Source organism: Triticum aestivum, chromosome 2D (assembly GCF_018294505.1).
Source record: "Triticum aestivum cultivar Chinese Spring chromosome 2D, IWGSC CS RefSeq v2.1, whole genome shotgun sequence".
Lineage (NCBI taxonomy): Eukaryota > Viridiplantae > Streptophyta > Magnoliopsida > Poales > Poaceae > Triticum > Triticum aestivum.
In genome coordinates, this window is record NC_057799.1 from 604,000,528 (window position 1) to 604,028,070 (window position 27,543).

At 46.5% G+C, this 27,543-nt stretch overlaps 1 pseudogene; it reads right to left on the bottom strand.

The window, feature by feature from the left end:
* Positions 1–522: 522 nt before the first annotated feature.
* Positions 523–27,543, bottom strand: LOC123056027 (BTB/POZ domain-containing protein At5g66560-like; annotated as a pseudogene).

Consider the following 27,543-nt stretch of genomic DNA (forward strand, 5'->3'; position numbering starts at 1 on the left):
ACGAGCCATGTCAGAAGGCGGCACTATCACAAATTCTTGTGTTGTGGGCGGCTTTCGGATGAGCTTGGTGACGCTGACATCGCATCTAATGCTGAAACAAGAGGTAATAGCACCTCAGGTATCCTAACTTGCACACAATGTGATGATTTAGTTCCAAAGTTACAAAACTTGACTCCACCATACCCCAACTTGCATCTCATGTGATGATTTAGTCCCAGGCCAATCACAGCTCGCCAATTGGCTGGACCAGTCAGCGCACGCAGTTTTGCACAAAACCCCCTGCCGTTTCCTTTTATCAACGGACGGACGAGATGAGTTTGAGAATCGGGTGCGTCGTACGGACGAGATGACAAGGGGTGAGAAATTTTTGCCGCGCTCGATCTCGGGTCTTCACTCTCTCTCGTCTGGCTAGCCGTGACATCTTGGAACAATTTTCATCTCGACTGTCGAGCTCTTTTCTGATCGTGAAACATGTCGCGTTCGAACGGGATGGGAGATTTGGCGCCATCATGGTTCGGTCGGTCATGGGCTCATCCCCATCCTGGACGCCCTGGACACGACCGCGTCGCGCGCCTGCGAGTCGCACACCTGCGTGCTGAACTTGCACCGGTACCTCGACCGCCAGCCCGCCGGGGCGGCCGCGTCCGGGCTGCCGCTGCCTTGGACGCCACGCCGCCGCCGTCGATCTTCTTGATCGCCCTTCGCATGCTGGAGCACTCCCTCTCCAGGCCCTGCACCCGGCTCCTCATGCCGTCCATGTCCACCCGCAGCGTTTGGCTCTCCTGCACCATCGTCGTCCGCCACGCCTCGCTCGGGCCAGCGGCGTGACGCACCGCCGCCGCCGGCCGCTGCGGATGAGGATTCGGATGCCGCGCTCGCGGGGAAGCCGTGGACGCCAGCAGCGTGCCCTTGATGGCGCGCCGGAGCTGCAGCTGCTCGGAGAAGAGCACCTGCAGCACCGCGCGCAGCAGGAGCCGCTCGTTCTGCGCCGCGTGCGTGCACGCCTCCACCGTCAGCTTCCTGCAGTCCACCACGCCGCACACCCTGTCCCGCTCCTCCGCCGTCAGCCGCGGATGCGCCTGCGCATGCATGCACCAGTCACAAGCCATGGAGTCGGCAACAAACTGCTACTCGACAAACGCGCATTCTTCCTTGACTTGTCAGAAGCAGTCAATGACAAATCGGGGAATGTACGTACCTTGAGGTAGATGTCGACGGCGCGGTAGACGCCATCGTCGTAGATGCGGGCGTGGTCCGGCATTGCCAGCGTGAGCTCGCAAAATTTGGTTGGCTTCAGGTTGGCGTCGGACGCTACCTCTGCCAGGTAGTTGTCCACCAGCTTGCCCACCTGCACCATTGCCACGGCCGACGGACGCGACGCCGTCGTCCTCGCCGCCGCTTCCTCCTCGGTGATTGCAGCTGACGACGACGCCTCGTCCTCGCCCACCTCCTCGGCAGGAAGTGCCTGGCCACCCGCTCGACGTAGTCCACGTCGTAGAGCGTCTCCGCGGCGCCGGAGTAGCTCGGGATGAGCACGTCCTCCACCGTTGCCTGTTCCAGCTGCGTCGCGGCCTTCCGCTCGATCGCCGCGCGCGCCGCGTCCGAAGCGCGCAGGATGTGCGCCGTCCGCAGCAGCGCGAACAGGAACTTCGCGGTCACGACGCTCCCCGAGCCCTTGTCCGCGGGGAGGCTCGCGACCACCACCTCCAGGAGGTCTCTCTGCTCCACCTCCGACGAGACCGGCGCGGACGCGCGGCGCCACCTCATGGACCTCGACAGCCCCGGGAGGGTGGCCTTGGCGTAGGACACGAGGCAGCCCTCCAAAGCCTCCGTCCTCACGTCCTTGCGCGCGGCCATGGCCGCCATCACCCGCTTGTACATGTGCAGGCCGAGCACGGCCAGGTCGCCGAACCAGGAGCGCGACGTCGCCGACGAGCGCGCGGCGATGGCGTCCACGCAGCGGGCGGCAATGCCGAGCTCCTCGGCGTGCGGCAGCAGCTCCTCGCAGGACTTGAGCGCCTTGGTGGCCTCGCCGGGGTGGCGGAGCACGGACTGCGAGAGGTAGGCCTCGGTGCGCGCGGCCAGGTTGTCCTCGGAGTGCTCCTCCGTCATCTCCAGGTACTCGGCCGCGCACCGCAGCGGGGCGACGTTCCAGGGCGTGAGCTCGACGCGGACGCCGTATCAGAACTTGGCCGCCGCCTCGAAGGTGCCCGGCCCGCCGGGAAAGTCCGGGAAGGTGATGCGGTACGCCTTGCCGTCATGCATCCTAACATGCTGCTGCTCCTCGTCCCCGTCCTCCTCCTCTGCTTCCTCAATCTCTGTTTCCGCCGCAGCATGCTCTTCGACATTGCCTTCAGAACTCCCACGCCGACGCCGCCGCTGGCTCGCTGGACGCTGCTCGTCCTGCTCGGCAAGCATGCGGCTGATCTTGCGGCTCTTGGACATGAGCGGGAACTGCGCGCGCAAGCACCAACTTCTCAGCGGAATTTCGTCGAGCACAGATTTAATTCAGGTGTGCTATACTGCGATTTGATTCAGGGAAACAACAGGGGGTTTTGTGCAAAAGTGTGCGCGCTGACGGGTCCAGCCACCTGGCAGCCAATTGGCGAGCTGTGATTGGCCTGGGACTAAATCATCACATCAAGTGCAAGTTGAGGTATGGTTTGGTCAAGTTTTGCAAGTTTGGGACTAAATCATCACATCGTGTGCAAGTTAGGGTATCTGGGGTGCTATTACCTCCTGAAACAACCTAAATTCTAGAAAGCGCAGCTGCGCTCTATCGTTCTCTGGAGCGCACGCGCTACAGACAAAGTCAGCCATCTCCCACTGCTTATCCACTCACCCACCACCCACACCTCCGTCACACCACCTGCCGCCCAAGCCTCCTCCATGGAGAAGCGACTGCCGCCCCCGCTGCTCCTCCGGGCCATGCCCCTTCGTCGCGCTCCTCCTCCCGGCTACGGGCCTGCCGCCTGGTCCTCCTCCCTTCTACGCGTGTCGCGCCAAGCAAACCCCCGGCCGCCGCTCCCTCTTACCTACTCCCGGCGACGAGCGGCACGCCCGGCACGCGCCCGACCACCCCCTCCTCCTGCCTCCTCCTGGGGATGCACGCCACTCCCGGCAGGGCTTGCTTCCTCGGTCACCTGCGCCGTGGTCGCCAGCCCGTTCTACATCCCTCCACTAGGCGGGCGCTGATGTTGGTGCTCAAGGATTCCATGGAGACCATGAAAGGGTGGCACCGCCGGCGGGCGTGGTCCTTCAAGGTGAGGGTCCTGGACGGGGCGCCATGGAAGGAGCGACATCTGCGACGCCGAGTTGCTGGTCGGGGCGAACGAGTCCATGTGTGTGTCCACTAGGGCGTACCCGGAGCTCTGGGCCTGCTGCGTTCTTTGAGTAGATGAGCACGGCTGGTGTTCACGGCTGGCTTGCTGCTGAAGAGGTAAAATTCTACAGAAGTTGTATTCACCGAACTAGTAGTATGTAGTATCTCAATCCGGCTGTAAGAGTTGCTCAAGAATTCGTAGCTGACGAGGGAGGATAGGTTAATGAGTGGAGGCAGGCAAGTAGTTGCTTTTCGCTAGGGTTAGAGTTACTCACAAAATCAGATGGCACTTGGAGGATGTATGTTTCCTACATGCGTAGATCGGATCCAATTGATAACCATTTATAATTTTCCACCATCTCTTTTGTTTTGTTGATCCCCCTCTGTATGTTGCATACACACAAGGTTCTTCATGCAGTCAGCTTTGTATGTTGAAATGACACTGATCACATATTTGTGATCCTAAACAAAAGAATCAGTCAAAGCATGCATAAATGAATGCAACTACGTGGGTCATCGGGCAGTTTGATTTCTAACAAACCATCTAAGTTTCCAAAAAAGTTATTTTCTAGAATATAACTGTACAGAAAATAGCATGTATTATCGTTCCTTTAGAAGGATCATGTTTTAGGGAATTTGGTGGCAGAACAAATCAACATGTACAAGTGTAAGTCTATCATACATTCTACTTGGATTTCACTTGGGTGGGTAGTGTTGGATTCACAATGTGACTTTTCACTGTATGGGGTTAGAGTAGTTGCTCAGATTTCATTATAAGTGTTGCATTTTGTGTGTGTAATATAGTTGCTTAGATTTGTTGGGGCATTTGCTCGGATTCGTTCTGAACAGTTTTTTGTATTTGGTCTTTTTGTAATGCAGTTGCTCGGATTCGATCTAAAGTAGTAATGCTAGGGACATCTGCTTGTTTCTGCTAGAACAATTTCCCATTTTTTGTGTTTCTCTGTAATTGAGTTGCTTTGATTTTTTTCTACAACATACGAGAAGGTGGATGAGGAGGGGGGCGGGAGTAGATCAGATAGTTGTCCATAAGAGGCTATTCAGACTGCTCATACATTTTTCTCTGCCTAAAGTAGATAATCTAAATAGTGATGCTAGGAGGGTTGCTTGGTTTTGGTAGGACGATTGCTTGTTTTTGCTAGGTCATTTGCTTCGTCATTTTTTTTTCTAGAACAGTTTTGCATTTTTTGTTTTTTATATTGAGTTAGAAGCAAAAGGGTCGCTCAATCTGATGCTTCACAGGGTGAAATGGTCGATCAACAAGAGGTACCCGTGGTTTTTTAAGATATACTTTTGATGAGACGATGAAGATAAAAAAGGAAGGCAACCGAAACGGGCGAAGAGAAATGGATAGGAAGTAATTCTAAAAAATACAGTATTAGTTGCATCACACGATAGAGGGAGTTGCTCGGTCCATACCAGTAGTTGCTAAAAAGACACAGCAGTGGAGATCGAGAGGTGTGGAAACCAATTCACGCTACCAAATAGTTTATTTCCATTTTTTAGGATGCAAAAAACTGAAAGCATGTCTTCAGTCTATCTTCTCTAACCTTTGTTCGCCTGAAGAAAACCAGCCCATGCCACGTACACATGTTTGCTTTTTTTATGTGATATAATGCTCCTATATATATATATATATATATATATATATATATATATATATATATATATATATGCTACTGTCACCTTTTTTATTTTTCTTTATAAAATGAAATGAATGTGTTCCATGCAACTCAGGGGGTTTTGTTGTTTGTTTTGCCTGAGATATAACTGATTTTACTGTCGTAAACTCACTATTTCGCAATTTGTTGTTTTAATTACAAGCATGAGTTTGTCTGCAAATTTCAACTAAAGTTGATTCAGTTTTTACTGAATACGTGGGGGCTTTATATTCAGCGACCTTCAGTCTACCTTTTTGTTGGGGACGTAACAGAAATTCAAAATTTTCTACGCATCACCAAGATCAATCTATGGAGTAATTTAGCAATGAGAGGAAGGGGAGTGCATCTACATACCCTTGTAGATCGCTAAGCGGAAGCGTTGCAAGAACGCGGACGAAGGAGTCGTACTCGTAGCGATTCAGATCGCGGTTGATTCCGATCTAAGCGCCGAATCACGGCGCCTCCGCGTTCAACACACGTGCAGCCCGGTGACGTCTCCCACGCCTTGATCCAGCAAGGAGAGAGGGAGAGGTTGGGGAAGACTCCGTCCAGCAGCAGCACAACGGCATGGTGGTGATGGAGGAGCGTGGCACTCCAGCAGGGCTTCGCCAAGCACTGCGAGAGACGAGGAGGGAGAGGGGTAGGGCTGCGCCAAGAGAGAGATGTTCTCATATCTATGGCAGCCCCAAAACCCCCACTATATATAGGGGAGGGGGAGGGGCTGCGCCCCCATCTAGGGTTCCCCCCAAGGGGTGCGGCCAGCCCTAGATGGGACTTGGAGGGGCGGCCAAGGGGGGAGAGAGGGGGGCGCACCACTAGGTGGGCCTTAGGCCCATCTGAGCCTAGGGTTTCCCCCTTCCCCCTTTCCCTGCGCCTTGGGCCCCTTGTGGGAGGCGCACCAGCCCACCTAGGGGCTGGTCCCTTCCCACACTTGGCCCACGCAGCCCTCTGGGCCTCCCCACCTGGTGGACCCCCGGGGCCCTCCCGGTGGTCCCGGTACGTTACCGATAGCACCCGAAACTTTTCCGGTGACCAGAACAGGACTTCCCATATATAAATCTTTACCTCCGGACCATTCCGGAACTCCTCATGACGTCCGGGATCTCATCCGGGACTCCGAACAACATTCGGTAACCACGTATCTATTCCCTATAACCCTAGCGTCATCGAACCTTAAGTGTGTAGACCCTACGGGTTCGGGAACCATGCAGACATGACCGAGACGTTCTCCGGTCAATAACCAACAGCGGGATCTGGATACCCGTGTTGGCTCCCACATGTTCCACGATGATCTCATCGGATGAACCACGATGTCGGGGATTCAATCAATCCCGTATACAATTCCCTTTGTCTACCGGTATAGTACTTGCCCGAGATTCGATCGTCGGTATCCCGATACCTTGTTCAATCTCGTTACCGGCAAGTCTCTTTACTCGTTCCGTAACACATCATCCCGTGATCAACTCCTTGGTCACATTGTGCACATTATGATGATGTCCTACCGAGTGGGCCCAGAGATACCTCTCCGTTCACACGGAGTGACAAATCCCAGTCTCGATTCGTGCCAACCCAACAGACACTTTCGGAGATACCTGTAGTGCACCTTTATAGCCACCCAGTTACGTTGTGACGTTTGGTACACCCAAAGCATTCCTACGGTATCCGGGAGTTGCACAATCTCATGGTCTAAGGAAATGATCCTTGACATTAGAAAAGCTCTTAGCAAACGAACTACACGATCTTGTGCTAGGCTTAGGATTGGGTCTTGTCCATCACATCATTCTCCTAATGATGTGATCCCGTTATCAACGACATCCAATGTCCATGGTGAGGAAACCGTAACCATCTATTGATCAATGAGCTAGTCAACTAGAGGCTTACTAGGGACATGGTGTTGTCTATGTATCCACACATGTATCTGAGTTTCCTATCAATACAATTCTAGCATGGATAATAAACGATTATCATGAACAAGGAAATATAATAATAACCAATTTATTATTGCCTCTAGGGCATATTTCCAACAGTCTCCCACTTGCACTAGAGTCAATAATCTAGTTCACATCATCATGTGATTAACACTCATAGGTCACATCACCATGTGACCAACATCCAAAGAGTTTACTAGAGTCAACAATCTAGTTCACATCACTATGTGATTAACACTCAATGAGTTCTGGTTTGATCATGTTATGCTTGTGAGAGAGGTTATTAGTCAACGGGTCTGAACCTTTCAGATCCGTGTGTGCTTTACGAATATCTATGTCATCTTGTGGATGCTACCACGCGCTACTTGGAGCCATTTCAAATAACTGCTCTACTATACGAATCCGGTTTACTACTCAGAGTCATCCGGATTAGTGTCAAAGTTCGCATCGACGTAACCATTTACGACGAACTCCTTTTCACCTCCATAATCGAGAAAATTTCTTAGTCCACTAGATACTAAGGATAAGTTCGACCGCTGTCATGTGATCCATTCCCGGATCACTATTGTACCCCTTGACCAACTCATGGCAAGGCACACTTCATGTGCGGTACACAGCATAGCATACTGTAGAGCCTACGTCTAAAGCATAGGGGACGACCTTCGTCCTTTCTCTCTCTTCTGCTGTGGTCAGGTCTTGAGTCTTACTCAATACTCACACCTTGTAACACAGCCAAGAACTCCTTTGCTGATCTATTTTGAACTCTTTCAAAATCATGTCAAGGTGTGCGTTCTTTGAAAGTATCATCAGGCATCTTGATCTATCTCTATAGATCTTGATGCCCAATATGTAAGCTGCTTTATCCAGGTCTTCCTTTGAAAAACTCCTTTCAAACAACCCTTAATGCTTTCCAGAAATTTTACATCATTTCGGGTCAACAATATGTCATTCACATATACTTATCAGAAATGTTGTAGCGCTCCCACTCACTTTATTGTAAATACAAGTTTCTAACAAACTTTGTATAAACCCAAAAACTTTGATCACTCCATCAAAGCGTATATTCTGACTCCGAGATGCTTGCTCTAGTCCATGGAAGGATCGCTGGAGCTAGCATACCTTTTAGCATCCTTAGGATCGACAAAACCTTTCTGATTGTATCACATACAACCTTTCCTTACGGAAACTGGTAAGGAAACTTGTTTTTGACATCCATCTGCCAGATTTCATAAATGCAGCTAATGCTAACATGATTATGACGGACTTAAGCATCGCTACGGATGAGAAAATCTCATCGTAGTCAACTCCTTGAACTTGTGAAAATACTTTTTGCCACAAGTCGAGCTTCATAGACGGCAACATTACCGTCCATGTCTGTCTTCTTCTTAAAGATCCATTTATCTCAATGGCTTGCCGATCATCGGGCAAGTTCACCAAAGTCCATGCTTTGTTCTGATACATGGATCCTATCTCGGATTTCATAGCTTCTAACCATTTGTCGGAATATGGGCCCACCATCGCTTATCCATAGCTCGTAGGTTCAGTATTGTCTAACAACATGATATCTAAGACAGGATCACGTACCACTCTGAAGTAGCACGCATCCTCGTCGTCCTACGAGGTTTGGTAGTGACTTGATCCAAAGTTTCATGATCACTATCATAAGCTTCCACTTCAATTGGTGTAGGTGCCACAGGAATAACTTCCTGTGCCCTGCTACACACTAGTTGAAGTGACGGTTCAATAACCTTATCAAGTCTCCACCATCCTCCCACTCAATTCTTTCGAGAGAAACTTTTCCTCGAGAAAGGACTCGTTTCTAGAAGCAATTACTTTTGCTTCCAGATCTGAAATAGGAGGTATACCCAACTGTTTTGGGTATTCTATGAAGATGCATTTATCCGCTTTGGGTTCGAGCTTATCAGCCTGAAACTTTTTCACATAAGCATCGCAGCCCCAAACTTTTAAGAAACGACAACTTAGGTTTCTCTAAACGGTGTCGTCTCAACGGAATTGCGTGGTGCCCCTTTTAAAGTGAATGCGGTTATCTCTAATGCCTAACCCATAAACGATAGTGGTAATTCGATAAGAGACATCATGGTATGCACCATATCCAATAGGGTGCAGTTATGATGTTCGGACACACCATCACACTGTGGTGTTCCAGGCGGTATTAATTGTTGAAACACTTTCCACAATGTCTTAATTGTGTGCCAAACTCGTAACTCAGATACTCATCTCTATGATCATATCACAGACATTTTATCCTCTTGTCACGACGATCTTCAACTTCACTCTGAAATTACTTGAACCTTTCAATAATTCAAACTTGTGTTTCATCAAGTAAATACACTCAGCATCTACTCAAATCATCTGTGAAGTAAGAACATAACGATATCCACTGCATGCCTCAGCACTCATTGGACTGCATACATCAAAATGTATTACTTCCAACAAGTTGCTCTCTTGTTCCATCTTACTGAAAATGAGGCCTTTCAGTCATCTTGCCCATGTGGTATGATTTGCATGTCTCAAGTGATTCAAAATCAAGTGAGTCCAAACGATCCATCTGCATGGAGTTTCTTCATACGTGCTATACCAATATGACTCAAATGGCAGTGCCACAAGTATGTGGTACTATCATTACTATTTTATATCTTTTGGCACGAACATGTGTATCACTGCGATCGAGATTCATTTTAGGTGCAAGACCATTGAAGGTATTATTCAAATAAACAGAGTAACCATTATTCTCCTTAAATGAATAACCGTATTGCGATAAACATAATCCAATCATGTTTATGCTCAACGCAAACACCAAATAACAATTATTTAGGTTTAACACCAATCTCGATGGTAGAGGGAGCATGCGACGCTTGATCACATCAACCTTGGAAACACTTCCAACACATATCGTCATCTCACCTTTAGCTAGTCTCCGTTTATTCCGCAGCTTTTATTTCGAGTTACTAACACATAGCAACCGAACCGGTATCTAATACCCTGGTGCTGCTAGGAGTACTAGTAAAGTACACATTCATATAATGTATATCCAATATACTTCTGTCGACCTTGCCTGCCTTCTCATCTACTAAGTATCTAGGGTAGTTCTGCTTCAGTGACCGTTCCCCTCATTACAGGAGCACTTAGTCTCGGGTTTGGGTTTAACCTTGCGATTCTTCACTAGAGCAGCAAATGATTTGCTGTTTCATGAAGTATCCCTTTTGCCCTTGCCCTTCTTGAAACTAGTGGTTTATGCTCCTATTTGATTTCTACTTTCGCGGTGTCAAACATCGCGAATAGCTCAAGGATCATCATATCTATCCCTGATATGTTATAGTTCATCACGAAGCTCTAATAGCTTGGTGGCAGTGACTATGGAGAACCATCACTATCTCATCTGGAAGATTAACTCCCACTCGATTCAAGCGATTGTGGCACTCAGACAATCTGAGCACATGCTCAACGATTGAGCTTTTCTCCCTTAGTCTTGCAGGCTTAAGAAACTTGTCAGAGGTCTCATACCTCTTGACGTGGGCACTAGTCTGAAATCCCAATTTCAGTCTTCGGAACATCTCATATGTTCTGCGACGTTTCAAAACGTCTTTGGTGCCACAATTCTAAACCGTTAGCATTACGCACTGAACTATCACATAGTCATCAAGACGTGTATGTCAGATGTTTCGCAACATCTACAGACGACGCTGAGGTTCAGCACACCGAGCGGTGCATTAAGGACATAAGCCTTCTGTGCAGCAATGAGGACAATCCTCAGTTTACGGACCCAGTCCGCATAATTGCTACTATCAACTTTCAACTAAATTTTCTCTAGGAACATATCTTAAACAGTAGAACTAAAGCGTAAGCTATGACATAATTTGCAAAGACCTTTTGACTATGTTCATGATAATTAAGTTCATCTGATTATTTAATGAACTCCCACTTAGATAGACATCCCTCTAGTCATCTAAGTGATACATGATCCGAGTCAAACTAGGCCGTGTCCGATCATCACGTGAGACGGACTAGTCATCATCGGTGAACATCTCCATGTTGATCGCATCTACTATACGACTCATGTTCGACCTTTCGATCTCTTGTGTTCCGAGGCCATGTCTGTACATGCTAGGCTCGTCAAGTCAACCTAAGTGTTTCGCATGTGTTCCGAGGCCATGTCTGTACATGCTAGGCTCGTCAACACCCGTTGTATTCGAACGTTAGAATCTATCACACCCGATCATCACGTGGTGCTTCGAAACAACGAACCTTCGCAACGGTGCACAGTTAGGGGGAACATGTCTCTTGAAATTTTAGTGAGGGATCATCTTATTTATGCTACCGTCGTTCTAAGCAAATAAGATGTAAACATGACAAACATCACATGCAAATCATAAGGTGACATGATATGGCCAATATCATCTTGCGCCTTTTGATCTCCATCTTCGAGGCGCGGCATGATCACCTTCGTCACCGACATGACACCATGATCTCCATCATCATGATCTCCATCATCGTGTCTTCATGAAGTTGTTTCGCCAACTATTACTTCTACTACTATGGCTAACGGTTAGCAATAAAGTAAAGTAATTACATGGCGTTTTTCATTGACACGCAGGTCATACAATAAATTAAGACAACTCCTATGGCTCCTGCCGGTTGTCATACTCATCGACATGCAAGTCGTGATTCCTATTACAAGAACATGATCAATCTCATACATCACATATATCATTCATCACATCCTTTTTGCCATATCACATCACATAGCATACCCTGCAAAAACAAGTTAGACGTCCTCTAATTGTTGTTGCATGTTTTACGTGGCTGCTATGGGATTCTAGCAAGAACGTTTCTTACCTACGCAAAAACCACAACGTGATATGCCAATTTCTATTTACCCTTCATAAGGACCCTTTTCATCGAATCCGATCCGACTAAAGTGGGAGAGACAGACACCCGCTAGCCACCTTATGCAACTAGTGCATGTCAGTCGGTGGAACCTGTCTCACGTAAGTGTACGTGTAAGGTCGGTCCGGGCCGCTTCATCCCACGATGGCGCCGAATCAAGATAAGACTAGTAACGGCAAGTAAATTGACAAAATCGACGCCCACAACTACTTTGTGTTCTACTTGTGCATAGAAACTACGCATAGATCTAGCTCATGATGCCACTGTTGGGAACGTAGCAGAAATTCAAAATTTTCTACGCATCACCAAGATCAATCTATGGAGTAATCTAGCAACGAGAGGAAGGGGAGTGCATCTACATACCCTTGTAGATCGCTAAGCGGAAGCGTTGCAAGAACGCGGACGAAGGAGTCGTACTCGTAGCGATTCATATCGCGGTTGATTCCGATCTAAGCGCCGAACCACGGCGCCTCCGCGTTCAACACACGTGCAGCCCGGTGACGTCTCCCACGCCTTGATCCAGCAAGGAGAGAGGGAGAGGTTGGGGAAGACTCCGTCCAGCAGCAGCACAACGGCATGGTGGTGATGGAGGAGCGTGGCACTCCAGCAGGGCTTCGCCAAGCACTGCGAGAGACGAGGAGGGAGAGGGGTAGGGCTGCGCCAAGAGAGAGATGTTCTCATGTCTATGGCAGCCCCAAACCCCCCACTATATATAGGGGAGGGGGAGGGGCTGCGCCCCCATCTAGGGTTCCCCCCAAGGGGTGCGTCCAGCCCTAGATGGGACTTGGAGGGGCGGCCAAGGGGGGAGAGAGGGGGGGCGCACCACTAGGTGGGCCTTAGGCCCATCTGAGCCTAGGGTTTCCCCCTTCCCCCTTTCCCTGCGCCTTGGGCCCCTTGTGGGAGGCGCACCAGCCCACCTAGGGGCTGGTCCCTTCCCACACTTGGCCCACGCAGCCCTCTGGGCCGGATGGCCCCACCTGGTGGACCCCCGGGACCCTCCCGGTGGTCCCGGTACGTTACCGATAGCACCCGAAACTTTTCCGGTGACCAAAACAGGACTTCCCATATATAAATCTTTACCTCCGGACCATTCCAGAACTCCTCGTGATGCCCGGGATCTCATCCGGGACTCCGAACAACATTCTGTAACCACGTATATCTATTCCCTATAACCCTAGCGTCATCGAACCTTAAGTGTGTAGACCCTACGGGTTCGGGAACCATGCAGACATGACCAAGACGTTCTCCGGTCAATAACCAACAGCGGGATCTGGATACCCGTGTTGGCTCCCACATGTTCCACGATGATCTCATCGGATGAACCACGATGTCGGGGATTCAATCAATCCCGTATACAATTCCCTTTGTCTACCGGTATAGTACTTGCCCGAGATTCGATCGTCGGTATCCCGATACCTTGTTCAATCTCGTTACCGGCAAGTCTCTTTACTCGTTCCGTAACACAACATCCCGTGATAAACTCCTTGGTCACATTGTGCACATTATAATAATGATGTCCTACCGAGTGGGCCCAGAGATACCTCTCCGTTCACACGGAGTGACAAATCCCAGTCTCGATTCATGCCAACCCAACAGACACTTTCGGAGATACCTGTAGTGCACCTTTATAGCCACCCAGTTACGTTGTGACGTTTGGTACACCCAAAGCATTCCTACGGTATCCGGGAGTTGCACAATCTCATGGTCTAAGGAAATGATACTTGACATTAGAAAAGCTCTTAGCAAACGAACTACACGATCTTGTGCTAGGCTTAGGATTGGGTCTTGTCCATCACATCATTCTCCTAATGATGTGATCCCGTTATCAACGACATCCAATGTCCATGGTCAGGAAACCGTAACCATCTATTGATCAACGAGCTAGTCAACTAGAGGCTTACTAGGGACATGGTGTTGTCTATGTATCCACACATGTATCTGAGTTTCCTATCAATACAATTTTAGCATGGATAATAAACGATTATCATGAACAAGGAAATATAATAATAACCAATTTATTATTGCCTCTAGGGCATATTTCCAACACTTTTGTATTTCTTGTTACTCCAGAAAATGAGTGCAAATTTCAACTGAAGTTGCTTCAGTTTTTACTGAATACATGGGGGCTTTATATTCATTGATCTTCAGTCTACCTTTTCTATTTCTTGTTACTCCACAAAATGAGTGCAGATTTCAACAAAAGTTGCTTTAGTTTTTACTAAATACATGGGGGCTTTATATTCAGTGATCTTCAGCCGACCTTTTTGATTTGTTACTCTACAAACCGGTTCTTACTGTCATGGAACTACTTGCAATTAGTTGCTCCAGTTTTTAACATGAGTTGCCTGGAATTACAAGAAAAGTTGATTTCATTTTACTAAATTTATAGGGGATTCTTCCCGGTTATATTTTAGTCTACCATCTTTTATTTTTGAGTCACTCCCCAATTAATTCTTACTGTCAGGGAACTGTTCGCTGTTGGGGAACGTAGCAGAAATTCAAAATTTTCCTACGTGTCACCAAGATCAATCTAGGAGATGCTAGCAACGAGAGGGGAGGAGTGCATCTACATACCCTTGTAGATCGCGAGCGGAAGCGTTCAAGAGAACAGGGTTGATGGAGTCGTATTCGTCGTGATCCAAATCACCGATGATCCTAGCGCCGAACGGACGGCACCTCCGCGTTCAACACACGTACGGAGTGGGGACGTCTCCTCCTTCTTGATCCAGCAAGGGGGGAGGAGAAGTTGATGGAGATCCAGCAGCACGACGGCGTGGTGGTGGAAGTAGCGGGATCCCGGCAGGGCTTCGCCAAGCGCAAGTGGGGAGGAAGAGGTGTCACGGGAGGGAGGGAGGCGCCAGGGCTTGGGGTGCTGCTCCCATGCGCCTCCCCACTATATATAGGGGTGGAGGGGGCTGGTTTCTTGCCCTCCAAGTCCATTGGGGCGTTGGCAAAGGTGGGGGAAAGAAATCCCATCATTTCCCTTCCCCACCGATTGTTATCCCCCTTTTTAGGGATCTTGATCTTATCCCTTCGGGATATGATCTTATTCCTTCTAAGGTGGGATCTTGGTGCGCCTTGACCAGGGGTGTGGGGCCTTGCCCCCACTACCCACGTTCATGTGGGTCCCCCATGCAGGTGGGCCCCACTTCGGAACCTTCTAGAACCTTCCCGGTACAATACCGAAAAATCCCGAACATTTTCCGGTGGCCAAAATAGGACTTCCCATATATAAATCTTTACCTCCGGACCATTCCGGAACTCCTCGTGACGTCCGGGATCTCATCCGGGACTCCGAACAACTTTCGGTTAACCGCATACTAATATCTCTACAACTCTAGCGTCACCGAACCTTAAGTGTGTAGACCCTACGGGTTCGGGAGACATGCAGACATGACCGAGACGACTCTCCGGTCAATAACCAACAGCGGGATCTGGATACCCATGTTGGCTCCCACATGTTCCACGATGATCTCATCGGATGAACCACGATGTCGAGGATTCAATCAATCCCGTATACAATTCCCTTTGTCAATCGGTACGTTACTTGCCCGAGATTCGATCGTCGGTATCCCAATACCTTGTTCAATCTCGTTACCGGCAAGTCACTTTACTCGTACCGTAACGCATGATCCCGTGGCTAACTCCTTAGTCACATTGAGCTCATTATGATGATGCATTACCGAGTGGGCCCAGAGATACCTCTCCGTCATACGGAGTGACAAATCCCAGTCTCGATTCGTGCCAACCCAACAGACACTTTCGGAGATACCTGTAGTGCACCTTTATAGCCACCCAGTTACGTTGTGACGTTTGGTACACCCAAAGCATTCCTACGGTATCCGGGAGTTGCACAATCTCATGGTCTAAGGAAATGATACTTGACATTAGAAAAGCTCTAGCAAACGAACTACACGATCTTGTGCTATGCTTAGGATTGGGTCTTGTCCATCACATCATTCTCCTAATGATGTGATCCCGTTATCAATGACATCCAATGTCCATGGTCAGGAAACCATAACCATCTATTGATCAACGAGCTAGTCAACTAGAGGCTTACTAGGGACATGTTGTGGTCTATGTATTCACACATGTATTACGGTTTCCAGTTAATACAATTATAGCATGAACAACAGACAATTATCATGAACAAGGAAATACAATAATAACCATTTTATTATTGCCTCTAGGGCATATTTCCAACAGTCTCCCACTTGCACTAGAGTCAATAATCTAGTTCACATCACCATGTGATTAACACTCAAAGTTCACATCGCCATGTGACTAATACCCAAGAGTTTACTAGAGTCAATAATCTAGTTCACATCACCATGTGATTAACACTCAATGAGTTCTAGGGTTTGATCATGTTATGCTTACGAGAGAGGTTTTAGTCAACGGGTCTGCAACATTCAGATCCGTGTGTGCTTTACAAATCTCTATGTCATCTTGTAGATGCAGCTACCACGCGCTACTTGGAGCTATTCCAAATAACTGCTCTACTATACGAATCCGGTTCACTACTCAGAGTCATCCGGATTAGTGTCAAAGTTTGCATCGACGTAACCCTTTACGACGAACCCCCTTTCCACCTCCATAATCGAGAAAATTCCTTAGTCCACTAGATACTAAGGATAAGTTCGACCGCTGTCATGTGATCCCTTCCTGGATCACTATTGTACCCCTTGACTAACTCATGGCAAGGCACACTTCAGGTGCGGTACACAGCATAGCATATTGTAGAGCCTACGTCTAAAGCATAGGGGACGACCTTCGTCCTTTCTCTTTCTTCTGCCGTGGTCAGGTCTTGAGTCTTACTCAATACTCACACCTTGTAACACAGCCAAGAACTCCTTCTTTGCTGATCTATTTTGAACTCCTTCAAAATCTTGTCACGGTATGTATTCATTTGAAAGTACTATTAAGCGTTTTTGATCTATCCTTATAGATCTTGATGCTCAATGTTCAAGTAGCTTAATCCAGGTTTTCCATTAAAAACACTTTTCAAATAACCCTGGATGCTTTCCAGAAATTCTACATCATTTCTGATCAACAATATGTTAACAACATATACTCATCAAAAATTCTATAGTGCTCCCACTCACTTCTTTGGAAATACAAGTTTCTCATGAACTTTGTATAAACCCAAAATCTTTGATCATCTCATCAAAGCGTTCATTCCAACTCCGAGATGCTTACTCCAATCCTTAGAAGGATTGCTGGAGCTTTGCATACTTGTTAGCATCTTTCAGGATTGACAAAACCTTCTGGTTGTATCACATACAACCTTTCCTCAAGAAAATCGTCGAGGAAACAATGTTTTGACATCCTATCTGCAAGATTTCATAAATAATGCAGTAACTGCTAATATAATTCTAACAGACTCTTAGCATCGCTACGAGTGAGAAAGTCTCATCGCAGTCAACTCCTTGAACTTGCCGGAAAACATCTTAACGACAAGTCGAGCTTTCTTAATGGTGACACTTACCATCATTGTCTGTCTTCCCTTTAAAATCCATCTGTACCCAACAGCCTTACGACCATCAAGTAGTTCTTTCAAAGTCTATACTTTGTTTTCATACATGGATCCTCTCGGATTTTATGGCCTCGAGCCATTCGTCGGAATCCGGGCCCACCATCGCTTCTCCATAGCTCGTAGGTTCATTGTTGTCTAGCAACATGACTTCCAAGACAGGATTACGTACCACTCTGAAGTAGTACGCATCCTTGTCGTCCTATGAGGTTTGGTAGTGACTTGATCTGAAGTTTCATGATCACTATCATAAGCTTCCACTTCAATTGGTGTAGGTGCCACAGGAACAACTTCCTGTGCCCTGCTACACATTAGTTGAAGTGACGGTTCAATGACCTCATCAAGTCTCCACCATCCTCCCACTCAATTCTTTCGAGAGAAACTTTTCCTCGAGAAAGGACCCGTTTCTAGAAACAATCACTTTTGCTTCCAGATCTGAAATAGGAGGTATACCCAACTGTTTTGGGTATTCTATGAAGATGCATTTATCCGCTTTGGGTTCGAGCTTATCAGCCTGAAACTTTTTCACATAAGCGTCGCAGCCCCAAACTTTTAAGAGACGACAGCTTAGGTTTCTCTAAACCATAGTTCATACGGTGTCGTCTCAACGGAATTGCGTGGTGCCCTATTTAAAGTGAATGCGGTTGTCTCTAATGCCTAACCCATAAACGATAGTTGTAATTCGATAAGAGACATCATGGTATGCACCATATCCAATAGGGTGCAGTTATGATGTTCGGACACACCATCACAATATGGTGTTCCAGGCGGTATTAGTCGTGAAACAATTTCCACAATTTCTTAATTGTGTGCCAAACTCGTAACTCAGATATTCATCTCTATGATCATATCACAGACATTTTATCCTCTTGTCACGACGATCTTCAACTTCACTCTGAAATTACTTGAACCTTTCAATAATTCAGACTTGTGTTTCATCAAGTAAATATCTCAGCATCTACTCAAATCATCTGTGAAGTAAGAACATAACGATATCCACTGCGTGCCTCAGCACTCATTGGACTGCACACATCAAATGTATTACTTCCAACAAGTTGCTCTCTTGTTCCATCTTACTGAAAACGAGGCCTTTCAGTCATCTTGCCCATGTGGTATGATTTGCATGTCTCAAGTGATTCAAAATCAAGTGAGTCCAAATGATCCATCTGTATGGACTTTCTTCATGCATATATACTAATAGACATGGTTCGCATGTCTCAATCTTTTCAAAAACGAGTGAGTCCAAAGATCCATCAACATGGAGCTTCTTCATGCGTTTTATACCAATATGACTCAAGTGGCAGTGCCACAAGTATGTGGTACTATCATTACTATCTTATATCTTTTGGCATGAACATGTGTATCACTACGATCGAGATTCAATAAACCATTCATTTTAGGTGCAAGACCATTGAAGGTATTATTCAAATAGACAGAGTAACCATTATTCTCCTTTAATGAATAACCGTATTGCGATAAACATAATCCAATCATGTCTATGCTCAACGCAAACACCAAATAACAATTATTCAGGTTTAACCCCAATCTCGATGGTAGAGGGAGCATGCGATGCTTGATCACATCAACCTTGGAAACACTCCAACATATCGTCATCTCACCTTTAGCTAGTCTCCGTTTATTCCGCAGCTTTTATTTCGAGTTACTAACACTTAGCAACCGAACCGGTATCTAATACCCTGGTGCTACTAGGAGTACTAGTAAAGTACACATTAATATAATGTATATCCAATATACTTCTGTCGACCTTGCCAGCCTTCTCATCTACGAAGTATCTAGGGTAGTTCTGCTTCAGTGACCGTTCCCCTCATTTCAGAAGCACTTAGTCTCGGGTTTGGGTTCAACCTTGGGTTTCTTCACTAGAGCAGCAACTGATTTGCCGTTTCATGAAGTATCCCTTCTTGCCCTTGCCCTTCTAGAAACTAGTGGTTTTACTAACCATCAACAATTGATGCTCCTACTTGATTTCTACTTTCGCGGTGTCAAACATCGCGAGTTGCTCAAGGATCATCATGTCTATCCCTGATATGTTATAGTTCATCACGAAGCTCTAATAGCTTGGTGGCAGTGACTATGGAGAACCATCACTATCTCATCTGGAAGATTAACTCCCACTCGATTCAAGTGATTGTAGTACTCAGACAATCTGAGCACATGCTCAACGATTGAGCTTTTCTCCCTTAGTTTGCAGGCTTAAGAAACTTGTCAGAGGTCTCATACCTCTTGACGTGGGCACTAGTCTGAAATCCCAATTTCAGTCTTTGGAACATCTCATATGTTCTGCGACGTTTCAAAACCGTCTTTGGTGCCACAATTTTAAACCGTTCAACATTACGCACTGAACTATCACGTAGTCATCAAAACGTGTATGTCAGATGTTCGCAACATCCACAAACGACGCTCGAGGTTCAGCACACCGAGCGGTGCATTAAGGACATAAGCCTTCTGTGCAGCAATGAGGACAATCCTCAGTTTACGGACCCAGTCCGCATAATTGCTACTATCAACTTTCAACTAAATTTTCTCTAGGAACATATCTTAGTAGAACTAAAGCGTAAGCTACGACATTATTTGCAAAGACCTTTTGACTATGTTCATGATAATTAAGTTCATCTGATTATTTAATGAACTCCCACTTAGATAGACATCCCTCTAGTCATCTAAGTGATACATGATCCGAATCGACTAGGCCGTGTCCGATCATCACGTGAGACGGACTAGTCATCATCGGTGAACATCTCCATGTTGATCGTATCTACTATACGACTCATGTTCGACCTTTCGGTCTCTTGTGTTCCGAGGCCATGTCTGTACATGCTAGGCTCGTCAAGTCAACCTAAGTGTTTTGCTTGTGTTCCGAGGCCATGTCTGTACATGCTAGGCTCGTCAACACCCGTTGTATGCGAACGTTAGAATCTATCACACCCGATCATCACGTGGTGCTTCGAAACAACGAACCTTCGCAATGGTGCACAGTTAGGGGGAACATGTCTCTTGAAATTTTAGTGAGGGATCATCTTATTTATGCTACCGTCGTTCTAAGAAAATAAGATGTAAACATGACAAACATCACATGCAAATCATAAGGTGACATGATATGGCCAATATTGCGCCTTTTGATCTCCATCTTCGAGGCGCGGCATGATCACCTTCGTCACCGGCATGACACCATGATCTCCATCATCGTGTCTTCATGAAGTTGTCTCGCCAACTATTACTTCTACTACTATGGCTAATGGTTAGCAATAAAGTAAAGTAATTACATGGCGTTTTCATTGACGCACAGGTCATACAATAAATTAAGACAACTCCTATGGCTCCTGCCGGTTGTCATACTCATCGACATGCAAGTCGTGATTCCTATTACAAGAACATGATCAATCTCATACATCACATATATAATTCATCACATCCTTTTGGCCATATCACATCACATAGCATACCCTGCAAAAACAAGTTAGACGTCTTCTAATTGTTGTTGCATGTTTTACGTGGCTGCTATGGGTTTCTAGCAAGAACGTTTCTTACCTACGCAAAAGCCACAACGGTGATATGCCAATTGCTATTTACCCTTCATAAGGACCCTTTTCATCGAATCTGATCCAACTAAAGTGGGAGAGACAGACACCCGCTAGCCACCTTATGCATCAAGTGCATGTCAGTCGGTGGAACCTGTCTCACGTAAGAGTACGTGTAAGGTCGGTCCGGGCCTCTTCATCCCACAATGCCGCCGAATCAAGATAAGACTAGTAACGGCAAGCAAATTGAACAAATCATCGCCCACAACTACTTTGTGTTCTACTCGTGCATAGAATCTACGCATAGACCTGGCTCATGATGCCACTGTTGGTGAACGTAGCAGAAATTCAAAATTTTCCTACGTGTCACCAAGATCAATCTGGGAGATGCTAGCAACGAGAGGGGAGGAGTGCATCTACATACCCTTGTAGATCGCGAGCGGAAGCGTTCAAGAGAACGGGGTTGATGGAGTCGTATTCGTCGTGATCCAAATCACCGATGATCCTAGCGCCGAACGGACGGCACCTCCGCGTTCAACACACGTACGGAGCGGGGACGTCTCCTCCTTCTTGATCCAGCAAGGGGGGAGGAGAAGTTGATGGAGATCCAGCAGCACGACGGCGTGGTGGTGGAAGTAGCGGGATCCCGGCAGGGCTTCGCCAAGCGCAAGCGGGGAGGAAGAGGTGTCACGGGAGGGAGGGAGGTGCCAGGGCTTGGGGGTGCTGCTCCCATGCGCATCCCCACTATATATAGGGGTGGAGGGGGCTGGTTTCTTGCCCTCCAAGTCCATTGGGACGTTGGCAAAGGTGGGGGAAAGAAGTCCCATCATTTCCCTTCCCCACCGATTGTTATCCCCCCTTTTTAGGGATCTTGATCTTATCCCTTCGGGATATGATCTTATTCCTTCTAAGGTGGGATATTGGTGCGCCTTGACCAGGGGTGTGGGGCCTTGCCCCCACTACCCACGTTCATGTGGGTCCCCCCATGCAGGTGGGCCCCACTTCGGAACCTTCTAGAACCTTCCCGGTACAATACCGAAAAATCCCGAACATTTTCCGGTGGCCAAAATAGGACTTCCCATATATAAATCTTTACCTCCGGACCATTCCGGAACTCCTAGTGACGTCCGGGATCTCATCCGGGACTCCGAACAACTTTCGGTTAACCACATACTAATATCTCTACAACTCTAGCGTCACCGAACCTTAAGTGTGTAGACCCTACGGGTTCGGGAGACATGCATACATGACCGAGACGACTCTCCGGTCAATAACCAACAGCGGGATCTGGATACCCATGTTGGCTCCCACATGTTCCACGATGGTCTCATCGGATGAACCACGATGTCGAGGATTCAATCAATCCCGTAACAATTCCCTTTGTCAATCGGTACGTTACTTGCCCGAGATTCGATCGTCGGTATCCCAATACCTTGTTCAATCTCGTTACCGGCAAGTCACTTTACTCGTACCGTAACGCATGATCCCGTGGCTAACTCCTTAGTCACATCTTGCTCATTATGATGATGCATTACCGAGTGGGCCCAGAGATACCTCTCCGTCATACGGAGTGACAAATCCCAGTCTCAATTCGTGCCAACCCAACAGACACTTTCGGAGATACCTGTAGTGCACCTTTATAGCCACCCAGTTATGTTGTGATGTTTGGTACACCCAAAGCATTCCTACGGTATCCGGGAGTTGCACAATCTCATGGTCTAAGAAAATGATACTTGACATTAGAAAAGCTCTAGCAAACGAACTACACGATCTTGTGCTATGCTTAGGATTGGGTCTTGTCCATCACATCATTCTCCTAATGATGTGATCCCGTTATCAATGACATCCAATGTCCATGGTCAGGAAACCATAACCATCTATTGATCAACGAGCTAGTCAACTAGAGGATTACTAGGGACATGTTGTGGTCTATGTATTCACACATGTATTACGGTTTCCAGTTAATACAATTATAGCATGAACAACAGACAATTATCATGAACAAGGAAATACAATAATAACCATTTTATTATTGCCTCTAGGGCATATTTCCAACATTCGCAACTAGTTGCTCCAATTTTTAGCATGAGTTGCTCCAATTTATACGGGACAGTTTTATTGTGCTATGCTTCTTGTTCTTTTTTCTTTTTCTTTTTTCCACACATGTTTTTATCCTAGGTTAACACAAACATGTCACACTTTTATCCACAGGAGAAAGGGCGTACATGGACTTAACAAGATTACGATGGAGCGACGGAGTTGGCAGGGGAGGGGGTAACAAGATCATGTCTTCTTTTGTCTATGTGCTTTTTTTCAGCAGCTAAGTTGTTTGGGAAATACACATGAGTTGCACATAAATTAGCTCATAGTTTCTTTCTTATGTTCTGGTCAGAAACACTTAGAGCTGCTATGTTTTTTTTTCCTTTTTTTATTTCCTAGATAACTTGTGCTAGACAGAATACTCTGACTTGCCCGACATAGCTTGCATCCTTTTTATGCACAATACATGAAAGATAACATAGTTGCCCACAATTAACCATACAATTGCCTAAAAGCATGTATCCCATTGCCCAATCCACATGAACAAAAACATTACCAAGACCACAATTTGGCCAACATCTAAAGGTTTTAGATACCTTCCAATTAAGTTTGTGTCAAGAATTTCTTCTCTTCGGGTGGGATCCCTTGGTGTGATCATAAACACTTTGGCGAATGATCATAGACGGTGGTGGGGTGCAGCTAGTCATGGGGACATAACTAAAACCATGGAGTTTTTATGAGATTAAGTTTATCTGTGAGCCCCTAAAAAGCAAACATGTGTGTGTTCTTTATCCCTTTTCAGGTGTCATAGTTTCCCACAATCAGCTATACAGTTGCCTAGAACCATGTATCCAGTTGCCCAATCCTCATGAACAAAATTATTACCAAGACCATAATTTGGCTTATATGTAAAGGTTTTAGATACCTTTCAATTAAGATTGTGTCATAGAGACACATCAAGAAATTCATCTCCTCGGGGTTGGATCCCTTGGTATGATCGTAAATACTAGGTGAAATGATCATAGAGGGGGAGCGGTGTGGAGCTGGTCATGGGGACATAACTAAAACCATAAAGTGTTTTTAGGGGATTAAGTTTATTTGTGACCCCCCTTCAAAAATGAACATGTGTACGTTCTTTATCCCCTTTTTAGATGTCATAGTTGCCTACAATCAACCGTTATGTTTTCTAAAACCATGTATGCAGTTGCCCACAATTAACCATACAGTTATCTAAAACCATGTATCCAGTTGTCCACAATCAACCATACAGTTGTCTAAAACCATGTATCCAGTTGCCCAATCCTCATGAACAGAAATTTTACCAAGACCATAATTTGACTAATATGTAAAGGTTTTAGATACCTTTCAAGTTTGTGTCATAGAGATGCATCAAGAATTTATCTCCTAGGGGAGGGATCCATGGTATGATCATAAATAGTTGGCGAATAATCATAGAGGGGGAGCAGGGTGGAGTTGGTCATGGGGCGTGACTAAAACCGTGAAGTGTTTTTAGGGGATTAAATTTATCCGTGAACCCTCCAAAAATGAACATTTGTATGTTCTTTATCCCTTTTTCAGGTGTCATAATTGCCGACAATCAACCATACAGTTGCCTAAAACCAAGTATCCAGTTGCCCACGATCAACAAATAGTTTGCCTAAAACCATGTATCCAGTTGCCCAATCCTCATGAACAGAAACATTTATCAAGACCATTATTATTTGGTAAATATCTAAAGGTTTTAGATACCTGCAATTAAAATTTGTGTCGTAGAGGTGGAGTCAAGATTTTCCTCTCCTCGGGTGGAATCTCTTAGTGCGACCGTAGAGGGGAGCGGGTGGAACCGTCAGGTTTCCTAGCTGGAGATATGAGGCACATGACTATGTGTGTGTGCGTGCGCGCGTGTGTGTTTTCTCCTCTGCTATTGCCTGGGTGCCCAAGAAAAACTGTGAAGTTGGTCAGGCTTGGACTACACACGAGTTGTCTGGTGAACTTAGTCTTTTCTATATGTGGCCGCTTTATCTAGATACCAAGTTAGAATGAGACTACACACGAGTTGTCTGATGAATGCATTGGAGTTGCACAAAAACACCCCAAAAGTTGCTGGCTTTTTAAGTACAACTTCAGTGCATATAAGTCATATGGTTGTTTTTCTTTTCTACCCCCAACGGGCTCTGTTGGGTGAACTTAGTCTTTTTTATATGGGGTTGCGTTTATCAATACTCGAAGTTGTTGTTCCCACCTCCTTGTTACAACAGAAATGGTTGGCGCAGTGGGGACGACGTCTCCTCCTTTAGGCGCAATCTAGTTTTGGACGTTGTGTTTGCTCGAGAGCAGTGGAGAGGGCATTGTCAGACAGTGGTTGGAGGTTGACCATTGGGTTAGTATCTCCATTTGTAGTGCGAGCTCTTTGTCCATCGCGGGGGCCTCGACTAGGAGGGGCGAATTCTGCTCCTCTTGTCGTCTGAGGAGATGGGATCCGGCTTCATGTTGGAGGGAGCAATTGACGCTGAGGGGCCCTGAGAACACCCCCTCATCGTTCGGTTTGGAGGATTTATGACGTATGGACTTGTTCGAACAAATTAGGTGACTGTCATTGGATGGTTAAAAATGTCTAGAGAGGCCGATTCTGACATTTTTTGGGGCGATTTTGGTGATCCACGTTGGAGTTGTCCTTATGGTAGGCATTTTTAAAGGTGAAACTAGTCAATTGGTAGTCATGGTAACCAACTTAGAAGGATCTTTCGTTGATAGGTAGTCATAGTAGGGGGAAAAGGAGTTGCTTTTCTGTATCACTAAAGTTGCCTCTGTAGCACACAAAGTTGCTCGAAAAAAAAGTTCGTCGAAACCTACTCATATGGGATCTAGTTTTGAAGAACTCATCGCGAGAAACCCAATGGTGAAAACGAATCTGAATTTTGACACTTGAATCAAAAGTTACAACTTTTTGAAATTTTTAATCCCCTAATAAATACAGATGGGATAGATAACATGACCACATGGGACAAGTCGCTTTCTTTCTTTCGTGCAATTGAAAAGGTCCTGGTGCTGTCGTTTCTTTAAAAGGAAAGTGTGCCCAATCCAACGAACGAGTGCACGGGCGCCGGCTAGCTAGGTCCCTGAAACAATCGTGTTTAAGATACTCCGAGTTTTCCAAATCGGCCCTTGTGATGAATCTGTGAGACGTGATTCCCTGCCCGCGCGCACAGCATATGGACGTCATGTACGGTGTCGTGATTTGGCACCGGTTCGCCCACCTGGTCCAGCAGGCTAAACCTGCATCTCATCTTGATAGCTTGCTTAGCATCAACATCATCATTATCATCACCATTGGTATCATAACTATGGCCGACAACATCGGCGCGGTGAAGAAATGGAGAAAAAGATATACAGTCGGTAGAATCTCTGTCGAAACCATCAGGGTAGTAAGCGATGCTCCAGATATGTCCTCCAACGCGTAAGACGCCGGCCAGAATAGCCCTGTAGACGCCGATTCCAAGGGTGTAAGAGTATCCCTGAACTGTGAGCACATGAGACCCGGACACACCTTCCGCAACAATGGTTGATGCTGTGCGCGGCGGTGTCTCGCCGACAGGCGCGGAAGAGCTCAACATGCTAGCTAGCTTGCTAGGGTCGTCGATCCAGTCGGCCCGATGGATCGAATATAGGAACAGATTGATTGCAGCTGACTTCAAGGGAGGAACGAAAGCTATGATCGGTATCTATAATATACTCCAGTAAAACACCAAGCTACGTGTTGTACACGGTTTCACCGTCCATAGCTTCCGACAATAAGATCGAGTCCGGATTCGTATATGATTATTATTTTTCTTTTGATGAGAAAAGGATTTATATATAGATTAGTACCCCTTTGTCCGTCTTATATTATGGGACGGAGGGAGTATATTACATGCTTATATACAAACACAAGCCGGGAAGAAGATACTATGCGTGACAAACTTAATATATGGGCAAAGCTGAACTTCAGCACTATGATTCATACGGAAGAGTCGGATTAACTCCAAGTTGCTAAATTTGCATGAGAGAGCAAAATTTGATGTTGTAGAGCAACGCTACTGCTTGTGTTGTAACATATTTTTTTCTGCCATGTATATAAATTACATGGTCAATAGCTAAAATTGTCAGGTCAAGATGTTTATAGCTTCCCATTTTTTGGAGTAAATAGCATAAAACTACTAGTTTACAGGTTAGGGTTCCAAAAAACTATAATTTTTTTAATTTTTCTCAGAAAGCTACCAAACAAGCGGTTGGCTGTTTCAAAAAACCCAAACCTGCAGTGACTAGCGATTTAACCGTTTTCCTACGTGCTGGGCCCACCTGTCAACCCACCTGGCCACGCGCGCTCATGGCGCAGCCGTTGACGGCCGTTAGCTCGGCCGGTCCGGTCGGAACCAAAGTGGGCGGTCGGGCCGCACTCTTTCTCAGTCTCCCCCTCCTCTCCCCCGCAGTGACCTAGGTGGGCGATGGCGGCGGCATAGCCAAATGCCGTCGGCGGCGAGCTATTGAGCCAAGGCGTCACCGGCCAGGAGGGCGATGGACATTCAGAGGTGGACAAATGGCTAGGCAGCTCGAGCAT